The sequence below is a fragment of the Myxocyprinus asiaticus genome, chromosome 25, assembly GCF_019703515.2.
Source record: "Myxocyprinus asiaticus isolate MX2 ecotype Aquarium Trade chromosome 25, UBuf_Myxa_2, whole genome shotgun sequence".
Lineage (NCBI taxonomy): Eukaryota > Metazoa > Chordata > Actinopteri > Cypriniformes > Catostomidae > Myxocyprinus > Myxocyprinus asiaticus.
The window spans coordinates 35,331,275-35,347,007 of record NC_059368.1 but is presented as its reverse complement, the minus strand read 5'-3'; positions in this window follow the sequence as shown (position 1 = coordinate 35,347,007).

Genomic DNA, 15,733 nt, shown 5'->3' with positions numbered 1-15,733 from the left:
CTGAGGAAGAAGAAACATCTCCAAACCTTAAGAAGGTAAGATTTAAACCATCTTAAAAATGTAACTGTAATCCCACAGCATGCCTTAGACAACTAATACGAATTTGATGATCAATAGTATCAAATGCCGCACTGAGGTCCATCAAAATTAAAGCAGCATGATTACCTGAGTCACCAATTATTAACAAATAATTTACTACCCTTAACAGAGCTGACTCAGTACTGTGACCAGCCCTAAATCCAGATTGAAACTTGTCTAAGACATTATTCTGAGTTAAAAAAGACTTCAGCTGAGATAATTTTCTGAGAACTACTTTCTCCAAATTCTTGGAAAGACTTGGAGGCTTAGAGATCAGCCGATAATTCTTCAGATCCAAAGGATCTAAACTTGGCTTCTTCAAAAGAGGCTGAACAATAGCTTGTGTAAAGAAAAGTGGAACCACACTCTCAACAAGACTACTATTGATGATAGACATGATGCTAGGGCTAAAGATATCTACAATCTCCTTGAGAAGGCGCACAGGAACAACATCACAGGGGCAGGTAGAAGGCTTCAGATGAGAAATAATCTCTTTTACACTTGAGAGAGAAACAAGGTGAAACTGATAAAAAATCTCATCACTAACAGTCACTATCACTGGAGCAGGGTCAGCCTTTTTTCAAGAAAAATTCTGACTAATTTATTTTATTTGATCAACAAGTTGAGTGTAAAAAAATAATATTGCTCTTGCATTCTTCACAACCTTTTGATATTTCAACAAAATCTTTTTTTCAGCTCCGTTCAGCCATTCTACACTTCTGTCTGACTACACGAGTAGCATTATCTAACCACGGTTGACCTCTAACTTTGTTCTTGTTTTATACAGAGCAATAACATCCAAAATATTTGAACACACAGAGTTAAACACAGTAACCAGCTCATCAGGACCTACCTTAAAAGAGGGAGACTCAATAAATGACGTGAAGGAGGAGGCTAAAAAAGCATCTGTAAAAGCCGTAGATGTAGATGAAGTGATCAATCTAGACCAATATGCAGAAGGCTGAGAGCTAGATGATCCACAATTCAAAGTGACATTAAAAATCACAGGCAGATGATGAGACAAACAGTAATTACCAATTTCAACATTACAAATTTGAGGGCCTAAAGATAAAGTCAGATCCAACGTGTGACCCTGCTCATGAGTAGGGCCTGTGACAAACTGAGTGAAATTAAGAGAATCTACTAAATGTATATACTGTGATACCAAAGGTTTTTCAGGACAACAAACATGAATGTTAAAATCTCCCACAATTAAAATATTATCTGAGATAGAAATAATATATGACAAAAAGTCAGAGAATTTTATAATAAAATCTTTGCTATACTTGGGAGGTCTATACACAACCACACATATCACAGGGTTCTGTAAGTCAAGCGTCATTAATTGGGCTTCAAAACTTTGATAGTTTACAGACGGTAAAAGCCGACACTTGAAACAATGTTTGAAAACCTTGGCAATCCCCCCACCCCGTCCAACAGTTCTGGGGGTGCTAAAAAAGTCACAACCAGCTGGGGAAAGTTCAACAAGGGGGCTAAATTCACCATCATTCAGCCACGTTTCTGAAATAAATAAAACATTTAATTTGTGAAATAAAAAGAAGTCATTAAGGATAAAAGATTTATTTGAAATGGATCTTGCAGTAATCAATTAATCAAAATCAAATCAAAGACTCAATGCATTTTATTATTATTTTTACATTGCTTCAAAAATAATAACCACAATAAAACAGCACCAAGCATATCTATATTTTTGTTATTAATAACTGTTGTTTGGCTATTATTTAACAGTCACCTTATTTTCAGACCCCCTCTCGGCATTACAGCACCCCCTGTTAAGTGCTGTCAAACCCTTGTATTCTGTGTTAATCTCGTTAACAAATGTAATGATGAAAATGTTAAGGGGTATTTTTGTTATTTCCGCAGCAGTGGCCAACCCTAAGCCCCCTGGCGCCAACCCGTCCGTCCGCAGCATCCCCTGTTCAAAATTTGTTCCTGCGGCCTTGGGTGCATGAGTGCGCATTAAAAGCATCTCACAAACAGGCCATTTCATGTTTCAAGTCATTTTAAGTACATTTGTATTAGAATATGAGTGCCTTCCACACTGTCATCTCGTAATCCATAATGTTTGTTTTAGATTATTTTTGTAACATTTTTGTACAGTCGATTATTTTTTTCATCTGAATTTTTTGTGGAGCACTGTCTCCCTTGCCTCCTCGTTAGAGGTCTGCAACCCAGGCCAGAGGGAACCCAACAAACAGTTTGTTTTCAAGCCAGGTTTGGGTCAGTTTTTCAAGCATAACTTCGGGTTACCTACCTTCCTTACCTACCTAACTTGTTTCGCTAATGCTCTCACTGGGCCGTTCACACAGAACGCGTTTTTGTGCATATCTGCAATGTTTTTCAATTGTTTTCTTTGTAAACACGTGCTGGACAGACATCTTTGACCGTTGCACAGCAAGCATCTCACGCAGGACTGCCACATTTTGTCACACTGTGTCAAGTTAAAAGAGAACTTCAACTTTTGAAAATGCATCTAGAGTAGGGTGACCAGACATCCCCTATTCTGGAGACAGTCCTGGTTTTTGACGGTCTGTTCCCAGCAGGAGCTGTCCCCGGAAATGTCCCCATTTTTACTGCGCGTTCAAAACAGTCTGCAAAGTGAAAATACATGGCAAGAAAGCCCCTATTGAAGCCTATCGGCAACAAGGTTAATCATGTGCTGTTTATTTTGACCAACAGAGGGGACTGCTCGCTATAGCAGGTTTAAGTCATTCGTCTTCCTTTAGTGATTACTTGTTTGCGCCAGTTTTGCCATTAAGAACAGGACCAGGAAGTAAATGTTTGCAGGGTAAACGTCGACAGTGGTGAATGGGAGTGAATGGGAGATCACAGCAAATATTATTTTAATTTACCCATTTGCTCCAAGACCAAAAGAAAAAATCCACTCTTACATTTGAATGACTTTCCCCCCATTATTATTATTATTATTTTATACAATATTTAATATCTTTGTGTCATGACTACAAAGTGGAAAAAATCCCCGACAATATGAGGCATCTAAGTGGGACAATCCCCCATTCAGAAATTAATTTCAGGCCCTGATATTGTCCATAGTGTAAGTGTTTCATATGATTTCAGTTGTATTGCTGAGGGAAATGGTAGTCAGGTGAGCTCAGTTCTTTTGAAATCCCTATGCCAGTTCGCCAGCAAGCAAATTAGTAGCTGTAACAGTTTAAGGATGGGAAAGGAGGAGGTGGGAACCGGCTGAATAGTAAATGTAAGTTTAATGTTAAAACTCAAACTTAAAACAACAAAGAACACAAACACAGACACACATGCAACGCGGCCACGTGCGTCTATCTCTCTCTCTCTCTCTCTCGAACTGACGCCTCCGGCTCCCCTTTATCTCTCTCTCCCGCTGATCAGCTGATTCAGCACCGGCCGTGCACCATCACGGCCCGGCCACACCCTCCACCCCCCATCTCTGGAGGGGAGACCCTGCCCTTCCGGCAAATTAAAAACGATCAACTTTACCTGCGTATCGGAATTTCATTGAGACATATTCAACAGAGTATGATATACTATAGTTCATGACATTACTACATTCACCATGGTCAATATACATGACATCCAAATTGTCCCTCTTTTTTAAATCATAGATAAGTAACATGTGAAATTTCAATGACATATTTACCACTAAACTAAAAATGTCCCCGTTTTTCATTTAAGAAATCTGGTCACCTTAATCTCGAGACACCTGCATTCTGTTTAATCCATTGCTCTTCGTCTATCTTGTTTTTAGCGCAGGTGTCACAAAGATTCAACGTTCTAAATAAGTTCAGGCTGCAAAGAGGACTTCATGTCACTGTTACACATTATTCCAGATTTTTTGTACCAAGCAAAGTTTTGGCACTAAAAACATATTTTTCTGTTGCTGTAGTGTGTTGAGGGGCACCGTGTATGTTTACTGTTACTATAATCTTACAAGTGTTGCCTATGATGCTTAGATAAAATACAGCCTTTTGCAACAATACTTGATCGGAGAAGAAATTACAAAGAGAGTGAATGATTTTGGGATCGGTTTGGGCTTAAAATCTGATGGTACCTCTTGAGTCAGTAGGGTCGGGTCACATGGTCTAGGGTTCAAGTTCAGGCTTCATTTTAAGGCCCGTGCAGACCTCTACTCCTCGGAGAAAACGCCACTGGTCAGAACACAATATATATTGCAACACAATAGGTGTTGCACTCTCAGCATTGCCACAAGGTGTGCTATTGCACCTATTATCAAAAACTATAGCCAAACTATTATCATAAACTATATGTGTCCGAAATCACCCCCTGTTAACTATATAGTGCAGTTTATAAAATATGCATTCCTCCTCACTGTATTACAGCTGAAAACAACTTGCTTCACAACTTGCTTTTGACGCCCCTCTGTGGATATTTCACCCGTGCCCATACGCCCAACAACACTTACTGCTTTGGCCACTAAACAAGGCAGTTTCAAACGACACGGGAATTAAAATTGCGTGTGGCATTTGTGCAGCCAAGACAGTGCTCGCATTGCGGTTTCATCGTGGTTAAAAACTTAAAATCAAGAACTTTATTGAGTCAAGTCACCCATATCATGTCTCTCACAGTTTACTAAAAACAGCATATCGAAATAAAAATACATAAAATAGTATTAATATTGGATATTAAGTATTTTTTGGCGTAATGTATCTACACATGTAGGCTTCTGTAGTCTCTTGTGGTCCATGCAGTGTTGTCAGCTTGAACTGGTCCATAATAGCTTGATGAATTAACTGTGTAACTTTTTAAATAGTCGGGAAAAAGCGTTATTGCTAAAGCAGACAGCAACTCTAAACAGATAAACAGCACCTATTTACTATCGATTGACTATTTTCAAAGCATTGACGAGCTGCTTAAAATACATTCTTTTACAGCATTTGTCCACCATTCACAATATTCAACCATGCACAATAAAATATTAGGATATTTTGGGCAATGAAATGTTTTGTTTATCATTTAATTATAGACTATAAAACAAATGTATTATTCGATGACAGAGTTTGTGTATGAAGCTAAACTTCATGTTACGAGTTGAATTTAGTTGGTTATGACGTTTTTATTTTAAATGTTTATTTTATTTTTATTGTAAACCACAGGGTAACTTATGCACGTCTTTTTTTAGCCTTTTTTAGACACTTTTGAAGGACAATTCTGTTAAATTTATGACTCACAATTGTTATTCTCCATGCTTTTATGGTTCAAGAAGAGCTCAATGAAATTTTCATTGGTAAGTATTTAAAGATTTCAGACTGATTGCAGATCAACGCGGCTGCCGCTCAAGCAAATATCAATTATTATTTTCTTTTTTTATATTCTGCAGCAGCTCCTGCGAGATGCACACGGATGTATCAGGGATTTAGGTACACGCAGAACTGCCCTGAATTGTGCGATTTCCAGCAAATTAACTAGAAAATCATGTCCGTGACCACATGGCCCTAATATTATCAGTGGGCTTTTCCGGTGTCTTTGGATGTAGCATTTGCAGTTAAATTGTGAGACGTAGCTTCTCAGTGAGTGCTAATTACTACTGTGTTGACTCATTTGTATGTACTGTATTTTCGCAAATCAGTCGGCAGATAGAGAAACTAGATTCAGAAAGAAATGTCAGTATAGACTATTATTTCTTTAGATAAGGATAATTGTAAATAAAAATAAATTAAATTGAATTGACAAATTGAAAATGAAGTAGAAATCAAATTAAAATTTCAAATATTAAAATTTCAAATATAATAACCTTGGTTTTAATGACTAACGCTGCTTTCACTTTCTTTGGTGTATGTTTGAGTGGAGGGGAAAAAACAACAAATAATTGAAATGTCAACAGAACGCAATAAGAATTGTTTTGAAGGACAGTTTTGTCTTCATACACCTGAAGCATATGCTTTCATTCTGAAACCACGTTGAAGTCTGTTCAGCAGGATACTAATCATAAAATGTATAGATGAAATGCAACAGGGGTGTTTTTGTTACATTTATATTGACAAACTGTTGTGAAGTTTAAAATAAGCTTAAAATATTGATGTTGAGTTTACGATTGCAATTTTAATTCAGATTCATGAACAGATTCATTCGGACTCTGACTAGACTCGGACTCTGCCTGTTTTGGACTCAGTCTTGAGTCCGACTCGGCCCCTTTTGGACTTGGACTCAACTCGGACTCGATTGTTTAAAGACTCTGACTTGACTCGGACTCGACTAAGGTGGACTCGAACCCAACACTAGTTTTGATTACCGTTGGTTATTTAAAATGCAGCCCCAAAGCAAAATGTTGACATCAACAGGTTTATAGGCAGAGAAAGTGTGTCAGTAGTACCTTGCAACAAGTTCAACCAAGACTAGATTCGGTAAGCAGATATCTAATATGAACTGCTTCTTTGGCTGTATATTTACCTAGTGGCTAGTGCTCAACTTGATTTATAATCAATATCGCTCCTTACAGCTGTTTTGCCACTTTGAGAGTTTGTCTTAGTGCTTGACTTGTATCCTTAGCTGCCTGCTGAATTGTCAAAAACACATACTCCCCTGTAGGTTTGATAAAGCATCTGCCAAGAACATCAATTTAAATGTAGACAGGGGACTGCTTCTTGGCTGTGGCCATGAGAAATGTCTTCAAACTTCAAGTATAGTGTAGCAGGAATGCTTGCTTTGAGTGTGTTACAGCACACTGCCTGTCCACAAACCACAGGATAAGGATTTATTGCCAAGTGTTCAAGCTGAAAGTTGCTCAACCCAGCACATAGAATCACCCCAGAAATTATGATGAAATCACAGACATTAGCACAGTAAAGGATTACAATAACATCCATGACTTTGGAAGGTTCTATAAGTTTTGGATCAGAACAAGTAGCTCTTAGGCTATGTTCAGACTGCAGGCAAATCAGATTTTTTTCTCAAATCAGATCTTTTCAGGCAGACTGTCCGCACTATTAATTGCAAGTGATCAAATCAGATTTGCACGTTCAGACATAACCAACCTATCTGCATGGGTTGCTTTGGTAACGACATAGGCATACCCACGTGACGACGCTTTCAAAACAGATGCGGGAAAAATGGAGGTGCATCATCTCACTCCCCAAATAAGCGCCCTGTCCAGTCACGGTGCAGAACTCCTCCGTCGCACAAGAAAAACTCAGCAACAGAGGAGACTGGTAAATATTGTGATGTTCCGTGCTGCAGTCACCGATTTTTTATGTCATCGCTGTGTGTCGCATTAAGAGTGACGCAAAAGACCATTTGAAATCCGATTTGAGCAGCCAGAGCATCCGGACTGGGACGCATCTGAAAAAATCAGATTTCAATCGCATTTGAAACCACCTCCCAATGTGGTTTGAATCAGATTTGGAAAAATCAGATTTCATGTGGTTTTTTGCTGTCCAGACTATCAAAAACTCATCTGGATACAATCTGGATATGCAAAAAATCTGATTATTAGTGCAGTCTGAACAAGGCCTTTGAGACTGTATGAGCAACACTGCTGAAAAGACCAGCATTGCTGGTCACAATTTTGGATGCTGGTCTCCAGTATGGGATATGCTGGTGTCCCTGAGAAACTAAATTTGAATTTTTCTGAATTTTAAATATTACCGAAATTCAAATTATATTCGAATTACCTTAAAATTTTAAAGACATTATTGCAGTTAGGGGATAAAAGCTATAAGACATAAGTGATCACCAGATTTTTTAATTAACGTTGTCTCCTAAATCCACAAGAGGGTGCAATGAATACACATAAACCAAACAGCACAGTGTTATATTCAGCCTGATCTCAAGAATGTTACGTGACTGTGGCAACATTTTTACAAAATGAAATGATGTGCCTCATTACATGTTTTGCTGCAATTTTCTAGTGAAGTGTCCAGTGAGTGAAATGGTGTCTTAATCAGACGAGGTCTTGAAGTTGAATATTAGATTTATGTTTAAATGAGTAAAACGTACCACCCCAGCCTAAAACTTTAACCCAAACCTAATAGTGTTCTAAAAAAGCAAATGAGAGGTGAACAAAACAGACATCCTTAACCTAAACCAATAGTGTGCATTTGCATTTCTGAATCATGCATTTTCTGAAGCGTTCATGTCATGTCACTTCTTTGACACTTTCATCTCTCAGCTTGCATGCTTGGCTGGGCTCAAACTGTTGTCTTCTGGGTTCGAAGTTCAACACTCTACCAGGTGAGCTACCGTGCAAGCTAATCACATTGGAATAAGTCTGAATATGATGGTGAGTCTGTAATAATGTATTGTTTTCAAATAATGCGTAGAGTAAAAGTGTTTCAATATCATATAGAGCAAAAAATAAGTGTTTATAAAGTGATAATCTGCCGTTGTAGTGATTTGTGTGAATTGAATAATAAGCACAGTTGTTGTAGCGCCTCTAGTGTTAATTTCACCAGGAAACTGTGAAGAAATTTAGAACGCTCCACGTAAAAGTCCATTTGCAAAACTTTAGTTACTGTAATGTTCATTCTATGAGACTAGGTTGGTTATATTGTATACTCCAAATAACATAGGCTACCTAATTAAAATAAAAAAAAAGTGCATTAAATGAGTAAAATCAAAAGATTTTTAGCCAGTTCATGTTCAAGAATCTTAAGTAAAAAAGTAAAATGAGAAAAAAAAAAAACACTACAACTGGTACTTCCTCAGTACTCAAGTGTTTGTCCATGAGCTTTTGAATATTGAACTCTTTTCAACTTGACACAGCCTTTTAAAACACAGTGCATAGGGGCTGTTCAGACCGACAACGTTTTTGCGCTAGAAAAGCTAGATGCAGCGCAATGCACATAACAAAATGCAGCTGTTTCGAGACTCACTTTTAAAAGCGGCGCTCCTGTGTGAAATGCTGAAGGAAAAAAAAAACACTAGCCGCAGAAAAAATACGTCCGTCTAGAACATGTTTATATCGAAAAACAATGGGAAAGAGCACAGATGGAAATGGTTCTGTTAATAAGAGAGCAAGACGCAACGACCAAAGACCTTCACCTAAGTCATTGTCAGCACTTGGCACACATCTAAAATTCGAATGCACAGTTTTTGCATTCAAATGTGCATTCTTACTTTACATTCGATAAATATTTGACATTTTAATTTTAATTTGACAGCCTTAGTCTCCACAGTCTTCTAAAGCAGTTAGTAGCAAGACTTCCTTGGTCCACCAGCTAAGTTTCGCACAGTTTTGCTGGTTCACCAGATAAGCAGTAAACCAGCATTAAAGGGATAGTTCACCAAAAAATTTATATTCTGTCATCATTTACTTGTTCTAAACCTATACAACTGGTTTTTTCTTCAGTGGAAAAAAAAGTGTTAGGCATAATGTTAGCATTACTCACTTTCACTGTTTTAAAAAAGTTGCAGTGAAAGTGAATGGTGACTGAGGCTTCTGCTTAATCTCCTATTGTATTCCATGAAACAAAGAAACTGTTGGAACAACATGAGGGTGATTAAATGATGACATCATTTTTATTTTTGTGTGAACTATCCCTTTAAAGTACTGCAAAAACTATTCCCTGCCATTTCACCGACCTTTTAACAATCATCACAGGTGAACTGTATTTAGAGAAAATTAGTTCTGGAGTGTAAGTAGGTAGTCATTTAGAGATAAGTAGGTTTTAGGAGGGGATGTTTACAGAACAGAGTAAACCCTACATGGTGCTGCTCATTGCCTGTTCTTTACAAATATCCATTTGCATATGTAATTTCCGATAATCAACTCTAAGTATGAATCAACCAACACGCAGGCCTGCCTGTTAAAATGGGGATATTTTCCGTTACCTTAAGAACACTCCAAACCGAAAGAACACACATAAACACACAATCTCCAAACACAACTTCTCTCTGGCTCAAACTCCACTGCAGTCCAGATGCTACATTCCCACCCCCACAGCTGAGGAGCAGGGAGTTGTTTTATCCAATGGCTTCCACATGTGGAGAGGAGACATGGCTGAGCGATTCGCCTCCATCCAGGGACTCATCAGAGAGGAATATTATGTGCCAGAGGTGATGGTTAACAAGTGGGAATTAATCCTTGTATTCCCAGACACCAAGTTGTAGTTTTCTCTCTCACCTCATTTCCCCTAACCAATGAGCTCTTGAAGACTATTTATCTGTTCAAGTTCAAGCAACAGATTTATGGGCTCTGGGCTCTTGCATGCACCCTAACACATTTTTAACTTATTCCCAGTAAAGAATCCAAATCATGAGTAAAAATATTTAGTTGTAACACATTTTGGAGCCTTAAATTTTATTCATTATTCACTGAAAATCTTCCCCTCTCCTGTAGTTCTCAAATTAAAGGTGCACTCACGGAGTGGTGGTGGTGTAGTGAGCTAAAGCACATAACTGGTAATCAGAGGGTTGCTGGTTCAATCCCCACAGCCACCACCATTGTGTCCTTGAGCAAGGCACTTAACTCCAGGTTGCTCTGGGGGTATTGTCCCTGTAATAAGTCGCTTTGGATAAAAGCATCTGCCAAATGCATAAAAATGTAAAAAAAAAAAAAAAGGTAAATATGAGATGAGGACTCTAGTCATATCAGTAACCTTGTAAATGCTGTTTTATTCTACATGGGGGAGGGGCGCCCTCATGGGGGCTACCATTTTAGAATCACATGACTATCTGAATACTACTCTCTTAATCTCAGTAACTGTCTTGTTATTGGACACTTTCACTCTTGGATTAAATTAATCATGGCTGATAGTGAAAAGTTAATTTCTAAAATGCATCTATAACTTAAAACTATTGGTTTTAAATGCTGCTGTATCCACACCACTAGGTGACACTGTAAGTCCAGGATAACACGAACAAAAAGTTACTGAGTGCACCTTTAAATACGGCACACATTAAAACATGATATGAGACATGCGATAACCAATGCGTCAATGGAACCAGATGGCATGGACATGCCATTTTTGAAGTCCATACAACTTTTGTTGTCCATTTCAAAGCTTTGGCAAAGGGAAAGATTGCAAGTTAATAATCACAGGACTTCAGATAGGTAATTGCAATATAGCACACTAGGAACTACATTTATGATACTTTTATGTTAGTTAGTTAGTTAGTTAGTTAGTTATCTAAATGAGGGCATACAATAGACTTCTATTGTTTTTAGTCAAAACACTAACCCACACCCTAAAAAAAACTCTTTTTGTTGCATTTTTGTTTATTCATGAATCAGTTTTGCAGATTGGGTTTTATCAGATTTAGCTTGCTTGTTGTCCCCAAACTAGATAGGTACATACTGTACATCAAATTCCTGAAGTGATCCATCTATTTTTGTTTTGTGATCTATAAAAAAAGTCCTCTAAACATACCTTCAAATTCACTCATTCTGTCTTTCCATCTCTTTATTCTCTCTCTCTCTCTCTCTCTCTCTCTCTCTCTCTCTCTCTCTCTATCTCTCTCTCTCTCTCTCTCTCTCTCTCTCTCTATCTATCACACACACACACACACACAGTGTATATAATCTGGCACAGATAAAGTGTAGCACAGTGCTGTACTGCACTGTAAGCTTGTGTTTAATGTGTGTTTTACAACAGAGGGTTTATGTAATACAACTTTATTCCACTCTCAGGTCTCAGGGTTCAAAAGGACAAAGGGTGAACAAGTACTTTTTTCTTCCTGGTAGAGATTGTGGCCCACATGCATAAATTCAATGTTTATATGTTGACTGCTACTGAGAAATAAAGACAATAAAATAAAATAAAAAGTCGATGTCTAATAGCATTTGACTCAAAGCAATATTTTAAAATTCTACAGATCTGCAAGTTGTCCTATACTTTATTTTCCTAGACGATTCAGAAATGAGGACGAGAAATAAGATTTCCTTCACAGTGAAACGACTTGAGCAATAAACCACAAGAGGTTGTGATTTCCCATTCAAAAATGTGAAATATGCACTACACACACACAGGGTTGGGGAGTAACGAAATACATGTAATGGGATTACATATTTAAAATACAAAATATAAGTAACTGTATTCCACTACAGTTACAATTTAAATCATTTGTAATTAGAATACAGTTACATTCAAAAAGTATTTTGATTACCGAAGAGATTACTTTGCATTTTATTGTCATTTGTTTCATTTAATATTTAGTCCTTTCAGATGGAAAACATTTATACATATAAATGATGCGATCCAAAGTGCATATGAACAGCAGTGAAACACTTTCTTATGATGTGTTACATTCATACGAGCAGACAGAGAAGTAAGTTTGAAGTAAGTTTGGAGCAGAAGAAATAGAAATAAACCTTGTGTAAATTGTCAGATTTACGCTAAGCTAAAATGCTATTTCTAGCCATTTTACATGCATGTTACCAGGCACGATCATATTTTTTTATCAAGAAAATTCACGTTGGATCATAATTTCTTTTTTTCTAGTAAGACCTTTGATATTAGGGCAAAAATCTTATTTTTGATAATAATTTTTTTATTGTATTCCTGTAAAAATATCTAAAAATACTTAAAACAAGATCAGTTTGGTTTATCTGCATAAGATATTTAGGTTTTTCAGAGAAAGTATTTTTAACATGTGTATTTTGTCTTACTGTACTGGCAGAGTTTTTATAGTCAAAACAAGTGAAAAAATCTACCAGTGCTGAAGAAGTAATCCAAAGTATTTAGAATACGTTACTGACTTTAAGTAATCTAATGGAATACATTACAAATGACATTTTACAGCATGTATTCTGTAATCTGTAGTGGAATACATTTCAAAAGTAACCCTCCCAACCCTGCACATACATATGAAATATAGAGAATGTTCATATACTGGTTTTCACTGATATACAAAAGGCACGTACTTGTACATACTTTATATTCAACATATATTTCAAAAAATGGCTGTTTTGTGTATATAAAACATATTTTCTTAAAAACTTGAATATGTATATACTCAAATATATGAACTACAATTTTATAAAAAGTATATATGTGCATATGGCCATATATCACATTTATGTCAGGGTTTACAATGGTTAATGGATATTGTTATGAACAACTCAAATGTTTTTAGGTAAAGTGTTATTTTAGTGTTATTTGCAAAACAAATAGCGTGTGTTCAGGGCAGGAGACTACAGGTTTGTGTGACCGGTGGGTGGAAGATGGGGAAATATTTTAAACTTGCTTGGAAACAATCACTACTGCAACTCTGTTTGTTGCTGTAAGTGGTACAGAAATTATATACTTCATCTTTAATAAAAAAATAAATAAATAAATCACATTTAATAATAATGATAATAATTATTAGTATCATTTTATAATACTTCCACCATATTGGTTATTAGCTTGTTTGTTATAATTTAATACAATTTTTTTTTTTTTTTTAATAATGAAGAATTGATTAGAAGTATTGTCACAAGTGTACACTTAGTGTACTGCTTATTTTACAATGGTTATGAATGCAGCTCATCTAATAACATTTTAGAGCCAGAATTGTTCATTTTATAGCAATTCACTAATCATTTACATGCAGAGTGTATGACTCATAAGCAATTTATAAGATCTACTAATTTATCTAAGTATTGTTCAGTACAAAGGTATGATTCCCTAGTCAACATTAGAATTTCTGCTCTGGCTAATATGAACTTTCATTGAAATAACATTATCTTTTGACTGCTATCACTGACTCATAATCAAAGGTTTATTATATAATGTGAAATACAACCTTAACCACAGGAGCAGACCCACCCATTTATGTGTGTATGATGAGAAAATAGGAGGGCTTTGAGTTTGTATAGAGGAAATGAGCTGTGAGAGATGTACGTGTGTACATGATTGCGACTCCCTTAGGTTATACATTAGTCTCGAATGGGCTGCAGACAGGGGCTAGAACAATACGCACTGTGTTACGTAACAGCTTCCATAGGAGTCTCTTGCACACAGAGCCCCTGGCACACATCAAGATGTCATTCAAATGCCTGTCTGTCCCACTCCCCCCTTCTTCCTCCTCTCTTTTCTATTCCTCTTTCTCTCTCTCTCTCTCTCTCTCTCTCTCTCTCCCATTACATTTGATCTGAAAAAGGACTTGGATTTTGTTATTGCTTGTAACTTGGTTAAGACCAACTTGTAATTAAGGCAAACTTGTCATGATTTTCAAAGACCTTCAGGAATTATGTTGTCCCTGTTCTCCTTGCGTCATAGACATGCGGTCCATACTAATGTTGAGTTCAAGGTAAAATTAAGTTCATGATGAAACTATTAGGACTTAAAATAGGACACTAAAAAGATGGTTCTAATTAATAAGGAAAGAGTGTCCTAAATCATTTGAAGAAGGGTGGGGAGTTGGGACTGATGAAAGAAAAAAGAAGCCCTCCTGAAAAGACAAGCATATGTTTTGCTTTGTAAGCTTGCGATGGTGGTATGCAATTGTTCAAAGTGACCAACTGGACCGTATTAGCCAGCATGTCCTAAAAAAAAAAAAAAAGGCGTACCATACGGGATGCCTACTGTCCCTTATTTAAGCATCGAAACCCCAGTCGGATGGTGAAACGTCCCATATTGAAGAGCTCAAAATGCCCAAATGTCCCATAATCATGTGGTGAAAACTTAGCAACCCTATGGTGTCCATAGCAGGCTTCTTGAGAGGATTGTTTAAAATGTGTTGTAAAATTCAAAATTGCTTTCTATAAATGTTCGCACATCGCTGGCACCACCCAGCGTCCATTGATGGACCCAGCTACAACTTCCAGGGCTGCTTAAAAATGTTCAGTGCAAATGAGCGCCACTCACATTGTTTTCCATTAAATTCGATCCAAATCATTACCAAGGAACATGCATTATTGACTTCAGCCTAGGCTTGAAGATACATTGTGTATGGGCATTTTTCAGTAACAAGTTTGTGTTTTTGTCATTTTGCAGCTTGAATAAATCTTAGGCTACATAATGCAAAATGCAAAATAACCATGGCCCTTTCTAATCCTTCAGTTTGTGCAGTTACACCAATTCTGACATACACCAACTTTGTTCAGTCTTGAAGAAGTGCAAATCCTTTGTATGTTTTGAGGTCGAAACATACTCTATGGAAACACGTGATCTCAGACACTTCAAGCTATGCAAGCACAATTTTGTGCATAGTTGCGTTTCAGACCGGAATTTCCTAACAAAACGCAAATAGGTGTTGCAGTCTCAACATTGCTGCAAGGGCTTCTATAGGGGACTTCACGTCACCACTGTCATGGTGTAGCAACAGTTTGAAGAGAACATTGCTGAGCAAGTAAGTTAATATATTCAATATTATTATTAACTCAATATTTTTTATAGCACATCCAGTTTAATGGCTCAGACTTTTGAGGGTAACTTTATCAGCCCCTTGAGTTATGAGGTTTGTTACCGCCACAGTAACCCAAGAACACTCTTGAACATTATGTATGTTCAACCAGATGGTGCATTGGCAATGTGTTGGCTAAGCACTCACATCTGCATACGTGTACTTGCGTGAAGTATATTTCTAGCATTAAACTTCCACCTCTATGCAACACACCAACGAATTGTATGTACGATACCTGTGCCTTGTCCTACCTGTGACGCGAAGCCGCTTAGTGCTTCTCGTCCAGTGTGCGGCCTGCTTTTACTGACTTAACCAGCAAGACTTCCTTGGTCAACCACCTTCAGTAGAAAGACCATTG